We start from the raw sequence: 20,615 nt of genomic DNA on the forward strand, positions 1-20,615 counted from the left end.
TGGGTATTTCCATGGCAATAAGTAATTCTACCTGGGCCTAAGCAAGCTCATGGGGAGGAAACCTCAAGCCATTTTATTCCTGGTTGGTAGCTAAGGCAGGAGGTTTGACAGGAAAAGCATTTGAAATTGATGGATAAAATACATTTTTAGGATAGTATCATAAAATCTTAACACCCTAGTGTCACAAAGGACCTTAGAGGTCCTTCAGCTCAATCCTTTGCCTGATGGATCTAATTCACTTTATAACATCCATGACAAGTAGTTCTCTGGACTCTGGGTGGAAACGTTCAGTGCCAGGGAATTCATTATGTGCTTTCCATTTTCTCAAGAGTTTCATTGTTTTAGAGTTTTTCTATATGAAGACAACATGATGTAATAGGATAGGAAGGACAGTGCGTTTGGAAACAGAAGTCACAGGTTCCAGTAATAGTCCTGCTACTTAGTACTTGTTGGACCTTGGACGAATTACTTACCCTTGCCTTACCGGTCCTTGGTTTCCTCACTGGTAAAATTGGGGGTGGGACTAGAGCTGAGATATCCCTTTCCATTCTAAAGCACAGATCTTATTTATTATTCCCACCATTTAAGCTTTCCCTATTTCTCGTTAAAATGGAAAAAGACAAAGGAGCTGGTGAGAAATAATTGAGGAAAGGGGTACTTTATGCTCTCTGACACCCTTGTCCAAGCCCTATTATGCCCACAGTGGCAGAGGAACATGAGTATGCTAAAGTCACCACCCACAGATCTCCATTATTTTCCACCCAAGTCTTTCATCGTATCTAAATTTCATGCTACCCGTATAACCTTGGACAAGTCACATCACTGGGCCTCAGTTTCTTTGTCTGTAGAATGAGACGGCTGACCTTCATGACCCCTGAGGGCCCTTCCTACTCTGAATCTATGATCTTGAGTGCTATGTTCTATGAGATTAAATCTCACCATGTGCTTGCAACTGAATGACCTCAAGAAGGAGGATTTCAGATGACTGGGAGACGAAGAAGCTAGGTGTAGCTCACTGTGATGATGGTGATTGGTACTAGTCTGCCAAGGAGACTTGAGGCAGAGGAAAGAGGAGAAGTGGAGGGGCTAGATTTGCCTCATCCCACTGGAGCAGGTCATTCCCTAATTGAACCACTGAGTCAAGCCAGATAAGGCACCGATTGCTAGTGTATGCATTCAGCTGAAGCTAGCAGCACCTGTTCCTTGCAATCTAGTTACTTGATGCTGGGGGGTGATGCACATCCACACACCCCTGGCCCCCTCTTGAAGTTTCCCAGGCTTTCCCAGTCCTACTTGGCTTCCACTTCCCATGATCTTTCGGTCTTACCTTCCAGCTGAGAAAACAAAGTGCATGCCTACACAATTAGTAGAAACAAGACACTTTGGTGGGGAAGATCCAGAAAGGGCTTCTGAAAGAGGCAGTGGCTCCTGACCTGAACTTGGAGGGAAGCCAAAGATTTTGGGGTGCAGAAGTGAGGGTGCAGGGCACTCCAGGCATGAAAGACATCTTGTGACTCAATTCTGGAGCCAGCTCAGTTCCCTTTCTATTCAGTTATGGATCTAGTCCAAATTCTGTCCTGTGAGAAAACTTTATTCAATTTTGGGAACTGGGAGAAAACCTTATTGCATTGTTTGAACCTAATGTGCGGTGCAGCTGGGAAGCTGGGTCGCCTCTGTTGGGTGCTTAGTGACCCTTAACTAAGGACATAGATTAAGCTAAAAAGAAAACCCAGTCAGGTCCACTTATTGATGCAAGGAGTTTTCTCACAACTGCCCATCTCAAGCAATCCTTGTGTCTTATCTGAAAACTGGCCCCTTACTGATTAATCAGTTATTGTTTCCATGGTCTTTCATTTTTTTTACAGACATTTAGGAGAACTACAGTATCTCTTTTTCTGAATTCAGGGAATTACATGTGTTTCTCTCCCCCTCCCAACTTTAAGTCCCTAATCTTTTCTCCAATTAGAAATCAGATTATCTAATATTGTACTGTTTCCTTTTAATTCATTGACCTTATTTGATAAATTGTTTTTAATATATGAATGTCTGTCTCCCCTTATATTTGAGATCCAGGCATAGTTTGAGGAATTCTGGTCCCAGTTTGTTGGGCAATTGACACGCATTGCTTAAGAAATTGATATGTTCAGAAGATCCAATCTTTGTTTCTTCAGTCATTTCGTCTTTCACCCACCATGATGTAAACTAGAGGTGTCAAACACATAGCCCAGCACAGATGATATGCTGACGGGAGGCCTAACCACATTAAAATGTAATTAAGGAAAATTTAATAAAATAAATAAAAATACAATAAAAGATAGATAACATTACATCTTAAAAATTAAATCAGAATTTAGCCTGCAGGGATCCTGGTGTGTGGATTAGTGACTTATACCTGGAACACCTTCCTTTTTACTTCTTATAATCTCTATACTCAACTCTACCACCACTTCCTCCATGATAGCTTTTGACTACTTAGAGCTTCCATGGATTTATCCCTTCCCAGGCCCCCAATTTCCTTATTTTTATTGTGCATATGTTGTGTATATCCTTAAACTTTATATAACATCTTACCATACAGGATATCTCTTGAGAGTAGGAATGGTTTCATTGTGGTCTTTATATCTACAGTGCCTAGCATAGCGCCTAGCACCTTGCGTGTGCATTATAGATACTGATTGTTTGATTGATTGAGAAAAGCAAGTAGGGCGATTGGTCTAGAATCTAAATGTGTTACAAACCTTCAAATGCTATAGAAGTGCTAATTAGTATTATGGTTCTGATTATCGCTGTGGTAGTTGTTTTTTTGGGGTTTTTTTGTTTGTTTGTTTTTTGCTTTTTTAGGCAATTGGGGTTAAGTGACTTGCCCAGGGTCACACAGCTAGTAAGTATTAAGTGTTTGGTCTGAGGCTGGATTTGAACTCAGGTCCTCCTGACTACAGGGCTGGTGCACTATCCACTGTGCCATCTAGCTGCCCATTGTGGTAGTTGTTAGAAATGTCTTTCAAGATAGGCTGAACCAGATAAGGAAGAGTTGGCAATGTAAGCATTGCTTATATATTTCTTCGTAAATAGTATTTTTTTCCAATTACATGTAAAGATAGTTTTCGATATTCATTTTTTAAATAAGATTTTGAGTTCCAAATTTTTCTCCATCCCTCCCCAAGGCAGCAAGCAATCTGATATCAGTTAACATGCACAATCATGTTAAATGTATTTCCACATTTGTCACATTGTAAAAGAAGGATCAGAACAAGAGAGAAAAACTAAAAAAAACAGTCTGCTTCGATCTGCATTCAGACTCCATGATTCTTTCTCTGGATGTGGATAGCATTTTCCATCATGAGTCTTTTGGAATTGTCTTAGATCATGGTATTGCTGAGAAGAACTAAGGCTATCATAGTGGATCACCGCACAATGCACAACGTTCCTGTGATTGTGTACAATGTTCTCCTTGTTCTGCTCACTTCACTCAGCATCAGTTCATGTAAGCCTTTCCAGGTTTTTCTGAAATCCACCATTTCTTATAGCACAAAAGCATTCCATTACATTCATATACCACAACTTGTTCAGCCATTCCCCAATGAATGGGCTCAATTTTGAATTCTTTGCCACCACAAAAAGAGCTGCTATAAATAGTTTTATACATGTGAGTCCTTTTCCCTTTTTCATGATCTCTTTGGGATACCCTCTAGCGGTATTTCTGGTTCAAAGGGTATGCACAGTTTTATAGCCCTTTGGCTATGGTTGCAAATTGCTCTTCAGAATGGTTGGATCAGTTCACAACTCTACCAACAATGCATTAGTGTCCCAATTTTCTTATATCCTCTCCAACATTTAGCATTTTCATTTTATGTCTCATTAGCCAATCTGTTAGTGTGAGGTGGTACCTCAGAGTTGTTTTAATTTGCAGTTCTCTAATTAATAATGATTTAGAGCATTTTTTTCATATGACGATAGATATGTTGCTGATGTTTTATCTTACGGCTAATAAGAAGCCACTTAAAAGTTTTGAGCAAGGGGCAGCTAGGTGGAGCAGTGGATATAGCACTGGCCCTAAAGTCAAGAGGACCTGAGTTCAAATCTGGCCTCAGATCAAACACTTGACACTTACTAGCTGTGTGACCTTGGGCAAGTCACATAACCCCAATTGCCTAAAAAAAAAAGATTATTTAAAAAAAATCACAACATGTCTACTATGGAAGTGTTTTGCATACCTGCACATGTATAACCTATATTGAGTTGCTTGCCTTTTCAATGAGGGTAGGTGGGGAGGGAGGAAGGGAGAAAATTTGGAACCCAAAGTTTTAAAAACACATCTTCATAAAAATGTTTTCACGTGCAACCTGGAAATAAGAAATATAGGAAATGGGGTATTGAAATCTATCCTGCACTACAGGAAAACAGAATGGAAGGGGATAAGAGAAGGGGGGAGAGATAGAAGGGAGGCAGACTAGGGGAAGAGGTATTCAGATTGCATGCCATCTTGGGGTGGGGGGAGGGGTGAGATGGGGTGAAAATTTGGAACTCAAAATCTCATGGAAGTAAATTTTGAAAACCAAAAATGAATAAATTTATATTAAAAAAAAACCTTTTGAGCAGGAGAAACACTTGGGCAGCTGTGCATTTTAGGAGGATTCTTTTGGATGAAATGGTGGAAAGGAGTGATCAGAAGTAGGAAGATTGATTAGGAGGCCACTTTGATAGTGCTGGCCACACATAATGAAGGCTTGAACTAGAGTGGGGCCTGCAGTAGTGGAGAGACAGTAAAGGATATGAGAAAACTTGTGGGAGGAGAATCTATACGTTTTGACAATGAATGATCTAGGTCTGAGGGAATCAACTGGAAACACTCCTAGTCTGCCTTATTTTAGAATAATGCTGGACTTTGGAAGGCAAGTGCTACAAAATGCTTTCTTTGGCAAAGATTGGACTCATGCATGAGGAAGAGTAATGAAACTCATTAGCCTACACATTTCATTGCTTTTACAAAATCAAAGGTTTTACCTTGTTGAAATAGAAAAAAAAAAATTAAAAAAGAAACAGAAGCACAATGAATGCTTAACAATTGAAGATTATTGGAATAAATGGTGATTTACTAATATAATGGAATATTACTGTGCCATGAGAAAGTACAAATAGCAGAAATGGTGATTAACTTGGGAAGACCTGCATGGACTGACTGTCGCATAGGGAAGAAAGTAGAACCAAGAGAATAGTATATATAATGATCATAATATTGTAAAGGAAAACAAAGTGAAAAGCCTTTAATGGAATGGTCCATCTTGATTCTAGAGGCTGATGAAGATAATATAGAAACACAGATTTTGAGTCAGACAAATGCTGCAGATCATTCAGCTAAGAAGGAGCAGAGCAAAAATCCAAATTCCAGACCCCTGTCTCCAAATTCAGTGTTCTTTCCATTGTTCTGGACTGCTTCTTAACAATTCCTTCCTCTCAGGAAAGACATGTGAGACTCTGAGTGCTGAATACTGCCTATGCTCTCAGAAATATCCATGTATTGTTTTATTTCACTCAAATGTTTTGTTCTTTGTTTTAAGTGGGGATTCTATAATGAATTGGCACTTATTAGGAAGGACATTTGGGAAGGCTGTTATTGATAAAGCACTGAAGAAATAACAATGACAAAAACATCAATAAAGAATAAAAATGCATTCAAGATTACCATTTTTGCCTACAATCTTTTCTTTTCCCTTCCTTCCTTCCTTCCTTCCTTCCTTCCTTCCTTCCTTCCTTCCTTCCTTCCTTCCTTCCTTCCTTCCTTTCTTTCTTTCTTTCTTTCCTTTCTTTCTCTCTCTTCTCTCTCTCTCTCTCTCTCTCTCTCTCTCTCTCTCTTTCTTTCTTTCTTCTTTCTTTCTTTCTTTCTCCTTTCTTTCTTTCTTTCTTTCTCTCTCTCTCTCTTTCTCTCTCTCTCTCTCTCTCTCTCTCTCTTTCTTTCTTTCTTTCTTTCTTTCTTTCTTTCTTTCTTTCTTTCTTTCTTTCTCTCTTTCTTCTCTTTCTCTCTTTCCTTTCTTCTTTTGGAACAGACCTGTGAATTTGCTGCTGTATTCAGAAGCCATTTCCAGTGAAGATAGCTTTTCCCATTCAGACTGCTTTGACCCTTAGTGTCTCAAAGAATGGCCTAGGACCCTGAATTGGGAGTGGGTTGTTTGCTCCAGTGTGTCAGATGCAGGATTTAAACCCCACTCTTTTTGACTCAAAAGCTAGCTTTTAATCGACTACACTCTGCTGCTTAGGAAACAAAACAAAACAAAACAAAACAAAATCCCTTCATAGGTATGTTCAGTGCCTTTAACTATAAACATTTTCCTTATGCAAGGTATGCACCCTGAATATTAGCATCTCTTTCTAATTACTGCTGCCATTGTAGACTTTTCAGTTGAACTTCCAGTTCTATTGTATGAGCATTGCCCTACATGAGGGTGGGGGTAGGGAAGGGGGATTTCTTTGGTGTCTCCTTCTGTATTAAATATTATAAAAATAATATTTTCTCTGGTGAATTTGCAGCCTCCAACATTATCTTGTCCCTAGAAGATACTGGATGGGAAATGAAGAGCCCCTCATCCCATGCAGGGAAGTGTAATGAGTATTAATGATATGCAGAAAGAATTGTCAGGCTTGTTAGTGATGAGCAGGATGCTTAGATCATGATAATGGTGAAGCCTACCAGATTCCCCCAATGCCTTTCATGTGGATCTGAGAAGCTTGTTTCCATGGCAACTTGGAGCAGAGTTAAGAAGAGTACCCGTTAAACTGTATTCACAATTTCGCTTAGTCTCTCAAAAAGCAAAATGTCAGGAGAAACCATTTCTTCACCCACAATTGAGATCAGATGCATTCCCCACCCCACCCTCTGCTCCCAACACCCCCCACCCTGGCTTTTAACAGCAGCCCTTGAACAAGTCCTCAAGGGCAAATGATCAGAGTTTAGTTGCTGGCCTACTATGTACTCTTTGAAACCTAGGCCCACCCTGAACCCAAGAACAACAGATGGGGACATGTTTGCAGAGGCAGAGCCAAAGGAAAGGATCAAAACAGAGAAAAAAATAAACACCGAACACCAAGAAGTAGGAAAAAAAACAAGAAGGGGAAAAAGTTACTTCAGCCAAGATTCTTTGAGATGACTCTTAGATTTTTTTTTTAAATTTTGCATTTATTTAGTTATTTTGTGCACATGTTCTAGGGGTACTAGTTCACTCATTCTTCCAGGTGCAATGATCTGCTAGTCCGGTTGTGTGTAGGAATCTAATATAATGCATGTTTCCATTGGCCTATGAAGAATCTGATGCACATCTCGGAAAAAGTGGCTCCAGCCACATATGGTTTTGTTTCATCTAATTCAGCCATTTTCCTTTGTCAGACAAGAGATTAGAAGGCTGCCCTGAGAATCACTTTGGCAGACCCATTGGCAACGAGGTACTGCATATCAGGAATTTTTTTCAAGTACCCTACTCAAATATCTTATTTTTGGTTCATATAGATTTCATAGATTCATAACTTTAGATTCATGCAGACCTTTGAGTTACACCAGTAGCATTCCATGAATCCCATCTTATGAGATAGGAAAACTGAGCCCCAAAGGCACGATTTGGTGAGTCCAAAATCATATACCTACGGGTAACAGAGACCAGATTTGAATTCAGGTTTTATGACTCCGGGTTTCTTCTTAGCCTCAGGATAAAGACCGAACTATCTGGTCACTTTTTTTTTTTGTCTTGGCTGATTCAGGCTCTAGGCAAGTCTCCATTCAAAGAAGGTATCAAGGTGCATGTAAAGACCCTTCCTCGTCTGGGAGCTTCCCATACCAATGTCACCACCACAGTAACAACCAGCATTTATACACCACTTGAGGTTTTTCCAAGCACTTTACGTGTTACCTCATTTGATCCTCATAACAACTCTGTTTGTAAATGAGGAAACGGAGCCTAGGAGAGACGCCCATGATCACAGAGCTAATAAGGAAGTGCCTGAGGTAGGATGTGAATTTGGGTCTCCCTGATTGCAAACGTAGCGTTCTATCCGCTGGGCCATTGAGTCCTTATCCCCTGCACCCTCTACCATCCTTGAAAGGTAAGATGCCCTCATGGAGAGTGAGACAACCTTGCCATTGGGAAGATCTAGATTTAAGTCCTGAGACTTACTAACTGTGTCTCCTTGGACAAGTCACTTAATATCAGTTTGTCTCAGTTTTCTCAACTTTAAAATGAGCATGATAATAGCACCTACCTCCCAGGACTGATGGAGGATCAGAAGAGATAAGATTTGTAAAGTGCTTAACACAGTGCCTGACACATAGTAGATCCTATATAAACATTGTTGTGGTGGTTGTTGTTATTGTTATTATCATTATTAATCTTTGTATCCATAGGCAGCTCACTCTCTATGACTCTGAATCTGGACCGCAGAGTTGGTAGGAGTTTCCACACCAGGACTTTCCTATAAGCCATAAAACCTCTGAACTTACACCAAAATTACAGCCAACATAAGGAAGACTTTTTCAAAGCTTTCTTTCATGAAACTGCCTCTTAACGTGATTCAGAGAGGGGGAGATCAGAAAACACAAGATTGTTAGGCAATTGAGCAATGTCTCTGAGAGTTCAGTGACTTAACCAGGGTCACACATCCAGAGCAGGACAGAAGGAGGTCTTGGCCTGAGGTGTTCAGGAATCTGGGGCATCCCTCTTACCAGTGTGGTAACACATCTTTTGAACCTCCATCTGCTGCAGGGCCCAAAGAGGCTTTTAGAGAGTTTCTTTTTGGTGGCAGATCATTTCCATACAATCCTCCTCTTGCCTGAGAGCTTTACAGAGCAGAAGACCCTGCTGGGGCCTATTGTCCATTGATTTTTCAAAAGCATTTGACTTTAGTAGAAGAAATGCAGCCTGGTAGGCCCTCCTGGGCTGAGACATCTCCCATCCACCCTTTACAAAGCTACAAGATTCTGTGACAGATGTGACTCTAGAGATCACTTTTCTCAATGATCCTTGAAGGCTCTGGATTCCAGATAGTGAGCTCCTTGTCCCATCCCAGGAAGAGATGAGCATGTTCTTGATGACAGGATCATCGCTAGGTTTTTGCCTCGCTCTGTCACTAGGTTCTCCTTGCAGCCCTGATGCATAAGTTAAGACCTAGGAAACCCTTTCTGGGCTTTGGTTGATTGAGTGGTGACTGACAGCCCTTGGTATCCTTTGCCCAGAATCCCTTCTCTTTGGTTTCCCCTTGCCCCAGTCTTGGGGGTCTCAGGCTAGAGCCAGAGTCTTCTGTTCTCAGAGCTAAAACTATGCCACGATGCCTTATACATCAGTAGGCTGGTTCCTTCTTTTGTCTGTCAGTCAACTAACATTTATGAAGCATTTCCTAAGTTCCAGGCATTGCACTGAGTGCTAGGGATATTGGAAATTCTTCCCAAGTCCCAGGTGAAATGGTGGTGGCAGCCTGCTTTCTGGCCACTTGTCTCTCTTCTAAAATCCCAGCATATCAAAATACTCCAGTCCATAGAGAAGTTCCTTTATTTGGGCTCTTACTAAGTAGTATTATACTGTTTTCTTCTTTTTTTTAATATTGTTTCTCTTTTATACATAGCACCTAGGGGCTAGAGGTGGTATCTCAGCTTGATTTTGCAGACTCTAGCAGCTATATGACCTGTTCACCTTACGTAACAGGCAGTAAGAAAGTTAAGACAGAAATTCTCTTATGACACAAAGTAATTTTTAAGGGGAGAGACAGGGCAATTGCAGGGAGGACCAGATGAAGAAGTATTTTAAAATAAGGGCACACTACTGACCGTAGGATGGGCTTTTCAAAGGGCCCAGTGGAGGGTATGTAAGAGCATTGTGGGTCTGGCTCTGCCATGGATGGGTAGGAGCAAATAGAGGCAGATGGCCAAGGGAGGGAGCTTATGTGGAGAAGATACTTCCTGAGGGTTTGTTGAAGGATTGGGTGGTTGGTTGATTGATTAATAGGCAGAATTATAGTGACTCCAAGTGGCCCCATAGGATCCTACTCAGAATCTATAAATCTAAGTTGCCATGCCCATCACAGAAGCAATGGTGATATTGATTTGAATATCATTCCCTGAACAAAGAGATGGAATGTAAAGGGTGGGGGGTGGATGTTGCAGTATACACACTTCCAGGTTCTGCTGGATGGCTACAGCAGAGGGTCAGTGAAGTCTTGGGGCCTTACTGGTTGTAGAACAAGGAGGCACAATTGAAGTACTCATTTTCCAAGTCCCAGTCAGGTTAGCTCTGCCCCAGGTGTTGCTCCAAAACTGAGGAATTATCTCCCTCTGGGGAGGATGCTTAGAAGGGTCTTTCTTCCTGGACTGGTAGGAAGGGGAAGAGAAAAGTAAATATGAGGGCCCTATGTCCACTGGCACGTAGTGGGTGCTTAATGAATATTGATTGACTTCTTGACCTGGCTTCCAATCCTCGATGATGAGGGCAGTAAGAATTCTTTTCATTGTGAGACTGGCCATATCACAGGAGTATATCCTTGGGGATCCTGTTTGGCTTTTAAATCTCAGGTTAGATGACAACTCTGTTTTCAGTTCTTACAGGCAATTTTGATTTCAGTATCAACCACTACAGAATGAGGTAAGGGGGAAAAACCAAAAGTTCTGGGTTCTAGTCTATCACGGAATAATTTTATGTCCTCAGCCCAGTTGTCACGGCCCTCAGAGCTTCTACAGTTTTCTACTTCTCTGCTGGCTCTGAATTTCTACCAGGCTATGAATATTCATTTTTTCTGATGCAAGGGAGGAGAAATGAGATGAAAGATTCTTGACAAAAGAAAAATACTGCTGAGAAAACTGCTTGCCTCATTCAACTGCTGTGAAATGAAATACTGGGCTACAGCTGGTCTCCCTTCCATTAACCCTTGGAATGCCTCCCTGCTTAATTAGTGTCTGTATTCAAAGATTAAGAGATCATTGCTGATGGCTAAATTTTGGTGGTTTCTTCATTAAATCAGATGACAACCTTTCTATATCTTAATGGAGGGTTTCATTCACGAATATGTGTGTGTGTGTGTATAAAATGTGTCTGTAGATATATCTCTATATCTATACATATAGAAAGGGGAGGACAAGAAGAGCGGAGAGGGAGGAGAGGAGGAAAAAAGAGAGGCACCTAGAGGTCAGAATGGACAGCATGCTGGGTTTGGAGCCAAGAAGACCTGAGTTCAAATTCCACCTTAGATAATGACTAGTTGTATGACCCTGGACAAATCATTTAATTTGTCCTAGCCTCATTTTCCTCATCTATAAAATGGTAATAGTAATTATATTGGTCTCAAAGGATTATTAGAACAATTGAAATAACATATTTAAAGTATCTTACAAACCTTAAAGTTCTATGAAATGCTGGCTACATATATACATACACACATTTAAAAATGTATGATATATATGTACATACATATATATACACATGTATACATACATATATATGTAGTATGTATACATATATATGCACATATATGTGTGTATGTATGTATATATATGGTATATTATGCCAAGGTGTGTTTCTGCAGACCCAAATCTCCACTGTCTTACCTTTTCAAACGTAAGCTCCTTGAAGGCAGGAACTCCTCACTTTCATATTTCGGTCTCAGCTGCCTGGCACCTAGGAGGTACTTAATGAATACTTGCTGGTGACTTGATCGATACCAACAACAATAACAACCAACCATTGTTTTGATAGCCCTTTAAGGTTGGCAACAGGCTCTAGGTATGCTGTCTCACCTGACACTGAAAACAGCTCTGGGAGACAGGTGGTATTATTTTATCACTCTTGTTATAGATGTAGAAACTGAGTCACAAAAAGTCTAAGCAATTGCTCTGGTTCATAGCTAATAAGTGTCTAAGTCAGGATTGAAACTGAAGTCTTAACTCTAGGGCCTGTCCTCTATCAACTGCACTAGATAGCTGAAACCATCATCATTTTGGTCACTACCACCACCATCATCATCATCATCACCTTCACTAAGTTGCCAATTCATCTGATCTTCAGAACATCTGATCTGAGCTTGGTTTTCCTTGGCTATTGTCCATTTCCAGGATTTCCAGATTGTCAGCATCTGATAGAGTTTGTCCTTTTCTGGGCATAGCCTCCTAGAATTGCATGCATTCTCTGTGCCAAACTGAGATATCCAAAGAGGACTTCAGTCTGATACTCAATTCATGCTAACATATCTTAGGAGGTCTAATCTCACTTTAGTCTACCTTAAGTGAGGCAGAGCATTTAGCCTCAGGAAAGGAATGGTCCCACCATACTCAGAAATAGTCAGACCACATTTGGGGCATTGTATTGCTTTTGGACAGCTGATGAATGGGAGAATGTCTAGGGAAGAAGAACCAATATGGCGAAAATCTAGGACTTTATGCTATCTGAAAATCAACTGGACAGAAATCTTTCCTAGGTTAGTGTGGAAAAGAAATATCACTCATTTCCATAATTCTGGATAGGATACTCCTCTAAATACAGCTGGACATTTAGTCATTTACCAGACCCAGAGCACACTAATGGCTCCAATCCTCAAAATAGCTTCCCATTCTCTGCTCTGCTGGTAAAACTGTGAAACAGTAGAAGACCCTTGATCATCACTGTTGCCAGACATAGACCTCAATCACAAGGGAAGGAGGAAGGAGGGACAAGAAAAGCAAAAATGTTCTCAAGGAAATTTGGTATGAGAGCTGGTAAAACTGATGGCTACAACAACCACATCTGACAGTTTATGCAACACTTGCCTCCCTCTCCAGGAAAGAGGGCTATGCCAAAATCAGCCTAACCTTTTAAAGAAAATAGAATTGGATTGGATCAGTTTGTACATGCAAATGTAGCCTTTATAGCCCAAGGAATGAAAGTGTGACCAGCTCATGGTCCTTGAAATATGAAATGAAGCCACAACCTCAGAGTTACAAGGGTCCTCAGTGGCTATTTTTGGGAAGAATCTCTTCTAGATCTTATCCCCTTGAAGTGGTCTACCCAGCTTTTCTTAAAGATCCCCAGGGAGAGGGAGCCCACCTACTCCTTCTACTACCCCATTCCATTTGGGATGGTTCTAGTTGTTCTCCTGTCCTCATGGGAAATCTGCTTTTCTGTGGTTTCTGCACATTACTCTTGGTTCTACTTCCATAGCCCAACAAATAGATGATGACTGCTTTCTATTGTGTTCCACCCAAATCTTCTATTCTTTAGGCTAACCTAGAAAAGGTTTCTGTCCAGTTGATTTTCACATGGCATGAAGTCCTACAATTTTGCCATATTGGCTCTTCTTCCCTAGACAGTGTATCATGCCCACCAGGAAGACTGTGGTTGACCAATCAATCAACAAATACTTATTAGATGCCTCTAAACATGGGTTACAAAGATAAAAACAAAGCAGCTCCTGACTTCAAGAAGCTGACCTTCTGGGGGAAGGAGTATACCATGTATATATAGACTTAAATATAAAATATATGCCCCCAAAGGTATAAGGTAATTTGAGGGGGGCACTAGAAGAAAACGTTTAGTATAGCACATGGCCCTTGAGCTAAGGGGAGAAGGTAAATGGAAATGCATCCCAGGCCCAGGGAATACTTTGCCTCCCACAGAACCAGAAAAAACCTTTCACTTTGGGCAGCTGGGAGGCACCACAGTGCACAGAGTGCTGAACTTGGAATTAGGAATTCAAAGACTGCCTAAAACATGTACTAGTTGTGTAACACTGATCAAGGCACTTACACTCTCTCAGCCTCAGTTCCCTCATTTGTATAAAATAATAATAACAGCATCCTCCTTCCATAAGTTGTTATGGATACAAATTGTGGTAATATAGATTAAGCACTTTATAAACTTTAAAGCACTCTATAAATGTTAGCTATTAGGGTCGAACTGACAAAGTGGCAAATTTGGACCCGAGGTAAGGAAAAATTTCCTAGCAATTGGTTTCCCTAAATTAGAATCGACTGTCTTGAGAGGGTCCCTTGTTTTTTGGTTTCCTTCCCAAAGGAACCAAAGCTTTAAGCTTACTTGTGCCCCTCACAAGAGAGACCTCTGGACAGAAAATAATTCTGACACTCACCTTTTCTAGGGTTCATCTTATGATGATGAAAGTTATTATTCCCAAACAAGAGTCTTTTCTTACCATTGGTAATATCCATTTTAAAATTCAGGTAGCAGCTGTAGTTGATACACACACAAACACACATGCAAACATATCAAAGATTCAAAGATATTTCATTGATATACTATTGCATGCATATAATGTAAGTTTTACTTTAAAGATAAACTTTATAAATGATAACGAAGAATAATTCCTTCCTTGTTTAGAAATGCCTCTAAAGAAATGTATGATAAAGGAAAAAAGGTACCAAAAGGGAGAAAAAACCTGAAAAGTAAAGGAAATAAAAGAAAATAGAACGGTTATGTGATGGGACCGATGGATAATCAGCTCATTGGCATCATTGGTTTCCTCTAGATGCTGAGAAAACTAGAAGATAGATCCACTGGGGTGTCTTCATGGGAGTACCCAGTCAAGAGTTATCCAGGATAAGCAAGGCATGGATTGGTTGTGATTTGCCTCCATATACAGAAGCCCTCATCACTGAGATCAGAGAATACATGGAATACTGGGATAGATAGATGATAGATAGATAGATAGATAGATAGATGATAGATAGATAGATAGATAGATAGATAGATAGATAGATAGATAGATAGACAGACAGACAGACAGACAAATAGGTAGGTAGACAAGTAGGCAGGAAGACAGATAGATGGACAGACAGACAGATGATAGATAGATAGATAGAGACAGACAAATAGGTGGGTAGGGGGAGGAAGAGGGAGAGAGAGAGAGAGACAGAGAGAGAGGCTGAGACAGAAACAGACATAGACACAGAGACAGAAAAGAGACAGACAGAGACACAGAGAGAGAAAGAGAGAGACAGAGAGACAGACACACAAATATGTGGGTAGGTAGATAGATAAAGTTTTTACCTTAAGAATATTTGAAATTAACAGCAAGGTACCATCTCCCTGATGACTTGTCTGAGTGATTACAAAAACAATAATTTCAGAGAAATTAGATTAATAAGTGTTGAGTACTGTGCATAAGACTGCATTAGTGAAGAGCATGTACTGTAGAACCATGGTGTCCCCGTTTATTTTTAGGAATTCAAAGACAAAACTATGCTTCCAGGCTAAATGTCATTGCTTAGACATGAGGATCATTGGGTCTGGTCCAGTTGTACCTTATACCAAAGGCACAGGGACAAATCAGCCAAGCTTGCTTCCTGGGCATATGAATCAGGGCTTCTTGGAGATCAGTGTCTACCCTAAAGTAATAAACAGCTCATCTCCCACCACCTTCCCTACATCCTTAGTTCTCTTTTTATATAAGCCTGGTCACTATGTTCATAATAATAATTCAAGCTGAAATAGCACTTTAACAACAACAAATTTTAACCAAAGAAACCACCCTATGAGATGGTTAGGATGAAAATTTTCCCCCCTTATTTTAAAGACACAAAAAGGTGAAGAGAACTGTCAGTGATTATAAGGCTAATATTGGGATTAGAATTGAGATTCAATTCCTAGTCTTCTGACTCCAAGTTGAACACTTTGGGGCTACTTCCTCTCTTAGGTTCACCAGATCATCTTCCTCCTTCATGAGGGCACCATCTTCCTAAACACAGGGCTGAGCACTTAACTCCCCTACTCAAGAGTCATTGGTGGCTCTCTACTGCCTGTGGGCTAAACTGCAAACCTTTCCATTTGGCATTTAAAGCTTATCACAAGCTGGATCCAACCTACTAGTAAAGATTCTTCCAAATCGCTGTTTGTCTGTTTCCTTGGCAATACTCGGTCTCTAAGCCTGTGCACAGACTGTCTCCCTCATGCCTGGAATACGTCCTTCTCCACTTTAGCCTTGTAGAACACTTGATTTCCATCAAAGCTCCCTAAGGAAATAACAACCACTACCACCACCATCACTGCCACCACAAAAACAACAATAACAGTAATAACCAGCACTTATGTTGTTCTTTAAGGATTTGCAAAGTGTGATATGTTATCTTATTTGATCCTAACAACCTTTTAATTAGGTGCTACCATTGTATCCTCATTTTACAGGTGAGGAAACTGAGTTCCACTCAGTTTCCATGTGTCCTTCTTCCACTATAACATACTGAGTTTTCTTTTGGTAGAGTGGTCCTAGCCATGCCTGTCAAGATGTATCCATCAGTTGTTTTCCTGAAACTAGACAAAGGGATTCTTAATATGAAGTCTGTGAACTTTAAATGTATAGAGAGAGCAATAGATGATAGATAAAGAGATAGATAACTGATAGAAAGATAGAAGAGATAAGTAGATAGATATTTTATATAAAATTGTCAAAGAGGTCTGTGACTCAAAAACAGGTTAAGAACCCCTGATGCCATAGATGGTGATTTGTTTCTCCCAAATATACTCAAGTTCCTTCAGCTTCCCTGATCTAAAGATGGCCTCACTATCAACTCAAGGATTCTTTATTCCCAATAACTTGAACTTTTCTCTCTCCTTCTGCTTGTGGTAATACTATAAATATACTTTGATGGAGATAAATTATACCCTCTGCAAAATGGCCCACAAGGCAGGTTTTCTATGACAATGGAGGGTTGGTATTTTCCCTCTTAACATTCATGTTCTGTCTCCCCGATGCAAGAGAAAGGCAGGAGACAAAAGTAACTGACGATCACCAGTAATTTCAGCTTCAAAACTGAGTATGCTCATTTTGCCTCCATTGAAATCTGAATCCCAGATGCCCCTCTCCCTAAAAGCCTGTGTTTATCATGACTAACTTGGCTAGAAGGAGGCTTCATTTTGGTGTTTTTTTCCAAGCTCAGCTCAGCAGGACAAGCACTACGGTCTCTATCAGACTGCCATAGGGTCTGCTCCCTTTATTAATTTATCAGTGCACCAGTAAGTGCATAGCCAGGAAGCTACTGTTATGAAGTGACCCAAACTTTATTTAATGACTAAACACCATCTATTGCTTCCATGCCGGCCTGCCTATCTGGGAAAGGAAACAGGATGGACACCCAGCCAGCTACTTCTTCCCTGCTGTATGACATCATTAGTCTTCTTGGTGGAACTCAAGCTTCTAATTTTTACCAACATTGCCCAAGCCCTCTTTTACTGCCTTTGCCTAGGAGACATGGGCAGTTGTGGTTAGAATCCTTACTGCAGTTGCTTTGCCCAGAACAAGGATCACCATGGGACAAGGTAGCTTGGGCTCCCAAGGTGCCCACTAACAGACTCTCAGTGAATGCAAAACAAGGAAGCCAGTCACAAAAAGGTGATTCAAAACTTTAAGTAGATGACAAAGAGAGAAAAGTCAGTAAGGGCAAACACAAGTTGACTGAATGTAGCTGATTTTGAGGGTATTTGTCCTTTTAGAAACTTGTAGCCCCATGACATGGTGGAAAGATTAGATCTATGGATTATGTTATGTTTGAACAAGGTGACTGTTAACATTCTCTTTCCAGCTCCAAATCTGTGGTCCCATTATTGGAGCTGAAGGTGACTCTTTCACTCATAATTAAACTTTTCTTTCTTCATCCATCAATTAGCCTCTGTCTAAACATACTTATCTCATTTTGTCTTTATACTTTATCATTTATTTTCAAATGCTATCTATAAAATGATAATATAAGTATATAAATAATATAAAATTGTAATCATCTAACCAGATGATCTCTGAGCCCCCTTTCAGATCTCATTCTATGATCTCAAGGTCCTTAAGAACATTGTCTATCCTGGCAATTCACAGACAAAACTTTCTCAAATTCTATTCAACAAATACTTATTAAATGACTGTTTTCCATGATTTTTACCACCAATGTCCTTCTCTGTCAGGCAAAATAATATCAAATAAGATAATATTTGCAAAACACTTTGCACAATTCCTAGAACACAGTAGATGATTATTCCCTTCCCCACACTCCTATCTACCACCAAAGCCTTGCTCTGTTTGCTTTGTTACAATATGACCATTTCATTGGTGTCTCAAACACAAACTCTGGCTGTGTCTCCCAGACTGGAAATGGGAGGACAAAATGCCTGTTGTGTGGAGATCAGCCTAACTAAGTAGGGAAAGTATCACTACCAAATTGGCCACAGTATGATGACATTTTTGGCTACACTAGCATTGAAAATCATCCCCTAAAGTTGTAGGGTAGTTGCAATCTGCATTGGTGGAAGGTGAAGCCACATTAATGTAACCACACACTATTGAAAAAAAAGAAGCACACAATTTTCCAGTTGTCAGAGACCATCCAATTGCACTCAAAGTCAAAAAGGAATAACCACTCCACCATTCATGACAAGTGGTCACATACATGCATACCAGTCTGCCTAACTGAATTTTCAATAAGTGTGAAAAAGATGTCATCTATGCCTTTCTCCAAGTCGCTAGTCTCACTGTGAGCATTCTATCACTACACAGTAGGTAAAATATTGATGCATGTCCAAAAAACATCAGTACTGGGAAAATGAAGACTAAAGATGAGACAATGCCTGCCTTTGTGGTGCTTAGAATGCCTTCCAGCATTCCCAGTATCACCGTTTTACAAATTGTGAAACTGAGGCAAGGGAAAGCTAAGACCACATCCAGGACATTAATATCAAGATCTCCACAAGCAGCTAGGTAATCTTGTGGATGAAATGTCAGATTTAGAGTCAGAAAGACCTGAGTTCAAATCTGGCCTTAGACACCTACAAGCTATGTGACCCTTGGCAAGGCATTTAAACCCTCTGAGCCTCATTTCCTCATCTGTATGATAGGAATAATAATAATAGTGCCCCCTTACTTCCAGAGTTAAGAGGATCAAATGAGGTAACACATGTAGAGTTTTACAAACTTCGAAGTGCTCTTTAATGTTAACTATATTTTATATTCTGCCTCGCTTACAGTCTATCATTCTTTTCCTGAGTATACACTTAGTTGAACTGGTATCTGGCAATAAATCAAGTCAGATGAAGAAACATTTATTAAGCACTCAGTGGGTGCCAGGCACAGTGCTAAGTGCTGGGAGTCAAAGAAAGGTGGCAGGGGAACAGCCCTAAAGTTCAAGGAGATCACAAAACAATGGAGGACAGATGAGATGCAAACAGTTGCCTTGGACCAAGATTAATACAGGTTAATTTGGAGACAATATCAAAGGGAAGGCACCAATTAAGGAGGGCCAGGAAAAGAGTCTTGCAGAAGATGAGATTTTAGCTGGGACTTTAGGAAATCCAGGAGGTAGAGATGAAGAAGGAGAGATTACAGAGCTTTCTCTGTGACATTGACAAAGCCTCTGTGGACACAAAAGTGAACCTCTCCTTCTGCCTGTGGGGGAGGAAGAGAAATTCCCTTGGGGTGCCTTTATGAGCCCTCCCATCATTGCCTCACTCCACCAGGAACTTTCCAATTCCTGTAACATGCGACCTTCTAAGCACCAACAGAAATTGAAGAGCTCAGTATAATTCCGCTCCTTGTTCTGGGCCACCACTAACATGATCTTTAGGTTTCCCTAAGAGCAGTCACTTTCTACTTCACTAGGGCTCATGTGTACTTGCTTCCTTGCAAAATGATCATTTAGTCATGCTATGCTACCTCAGTGCCAGAGGACTAGCCACGCTTGACCACCATAGGCTATTGATGGCTCAATCAGTTAAAAAATGAACCATAAAACAGAGATGCAAAGGGTTGGCCTGTGAATTATAATATGTGTTCCTGAGTGGGTGTGATCATCTGTATGCATTTTTGTGGTCACAGCTGCTTTGGTGTAACCTCAGGTTTTTTTTTTTCCTTTTATTAGCAGAAGCCTGTTGAGGGAGGTGGAGGGAATGATTTATTATTGCAGCCCCTATTCCAATATACAATTAATCGACATTCATAGACAGCATCCACGCTTTGGCCAGCACATGCAGAATATTCAAAAATTAAACAAAATAAAACAGAAATTGAACTTTTGCTGTTTGTAAGGGGATACTAACCAAGAGAGAGCTGCTGAACAAGCTTTTGAGGCCTCCCATGTGTGCAGAAATCTCCATGGAATCAGATTACATTCTGTAGCCAAACATAAATGTTCAGAGAAACCAGGTAATAAAATTTTCATGCATAATCTGCAGCTTGGAACTGAGAAGATTATTTTTAAATTGAATGTTTTCATTAAAAAAATATTTTTTTCCTAATATGCCAACCTACATACTTAGACGCAAAGGAAGTCCATCCTGTGACAAAGAATAAACATTTGACAAATGCAACTGGCAGGATGACTGCCTGTGACAGGGTATAACACATTCTGCATCCACAGTCCCTCACTTGCCTATTGAGAGTAAGACAATGTACTGAGGGGGCACAGAGCATAATGAAAAGAGAGTTGCATTTGGAGTCAAGGGACCAGGCTTCAAAGCCTACCTTGATTGCGAATTTCTTTCATAGCTTTGACAAAGTCACTAAAACTTTCTAGGATGCAGTTTCCACATTTATAAATCAAGGGAGGTGTTCAAGATCACCTGGAAGGCACCCTAAATCCATGACCACTTGGTTTCTGAGGCACAGATGGAGAGTCGCCATCAATCAGAACT

Source organism: Phascolarctos cinereus, unplaced genomic scaffold, assembly GCF_003287225.1.
Source record: "Phascolarctos cinereus isolate Bilbo 61053 unplaced genomic scaffold, phaCin_HiC Scaffold_5;HRSCAF=322, whole genome shotgun sequence".
NCBI classification, from domain to species: Eukaryota; Metazoa; Chordata; class Mammalia; order Diprotodontia; family Phascolarctidae; genus Phascolarctos; species Phascolarctos cinereus.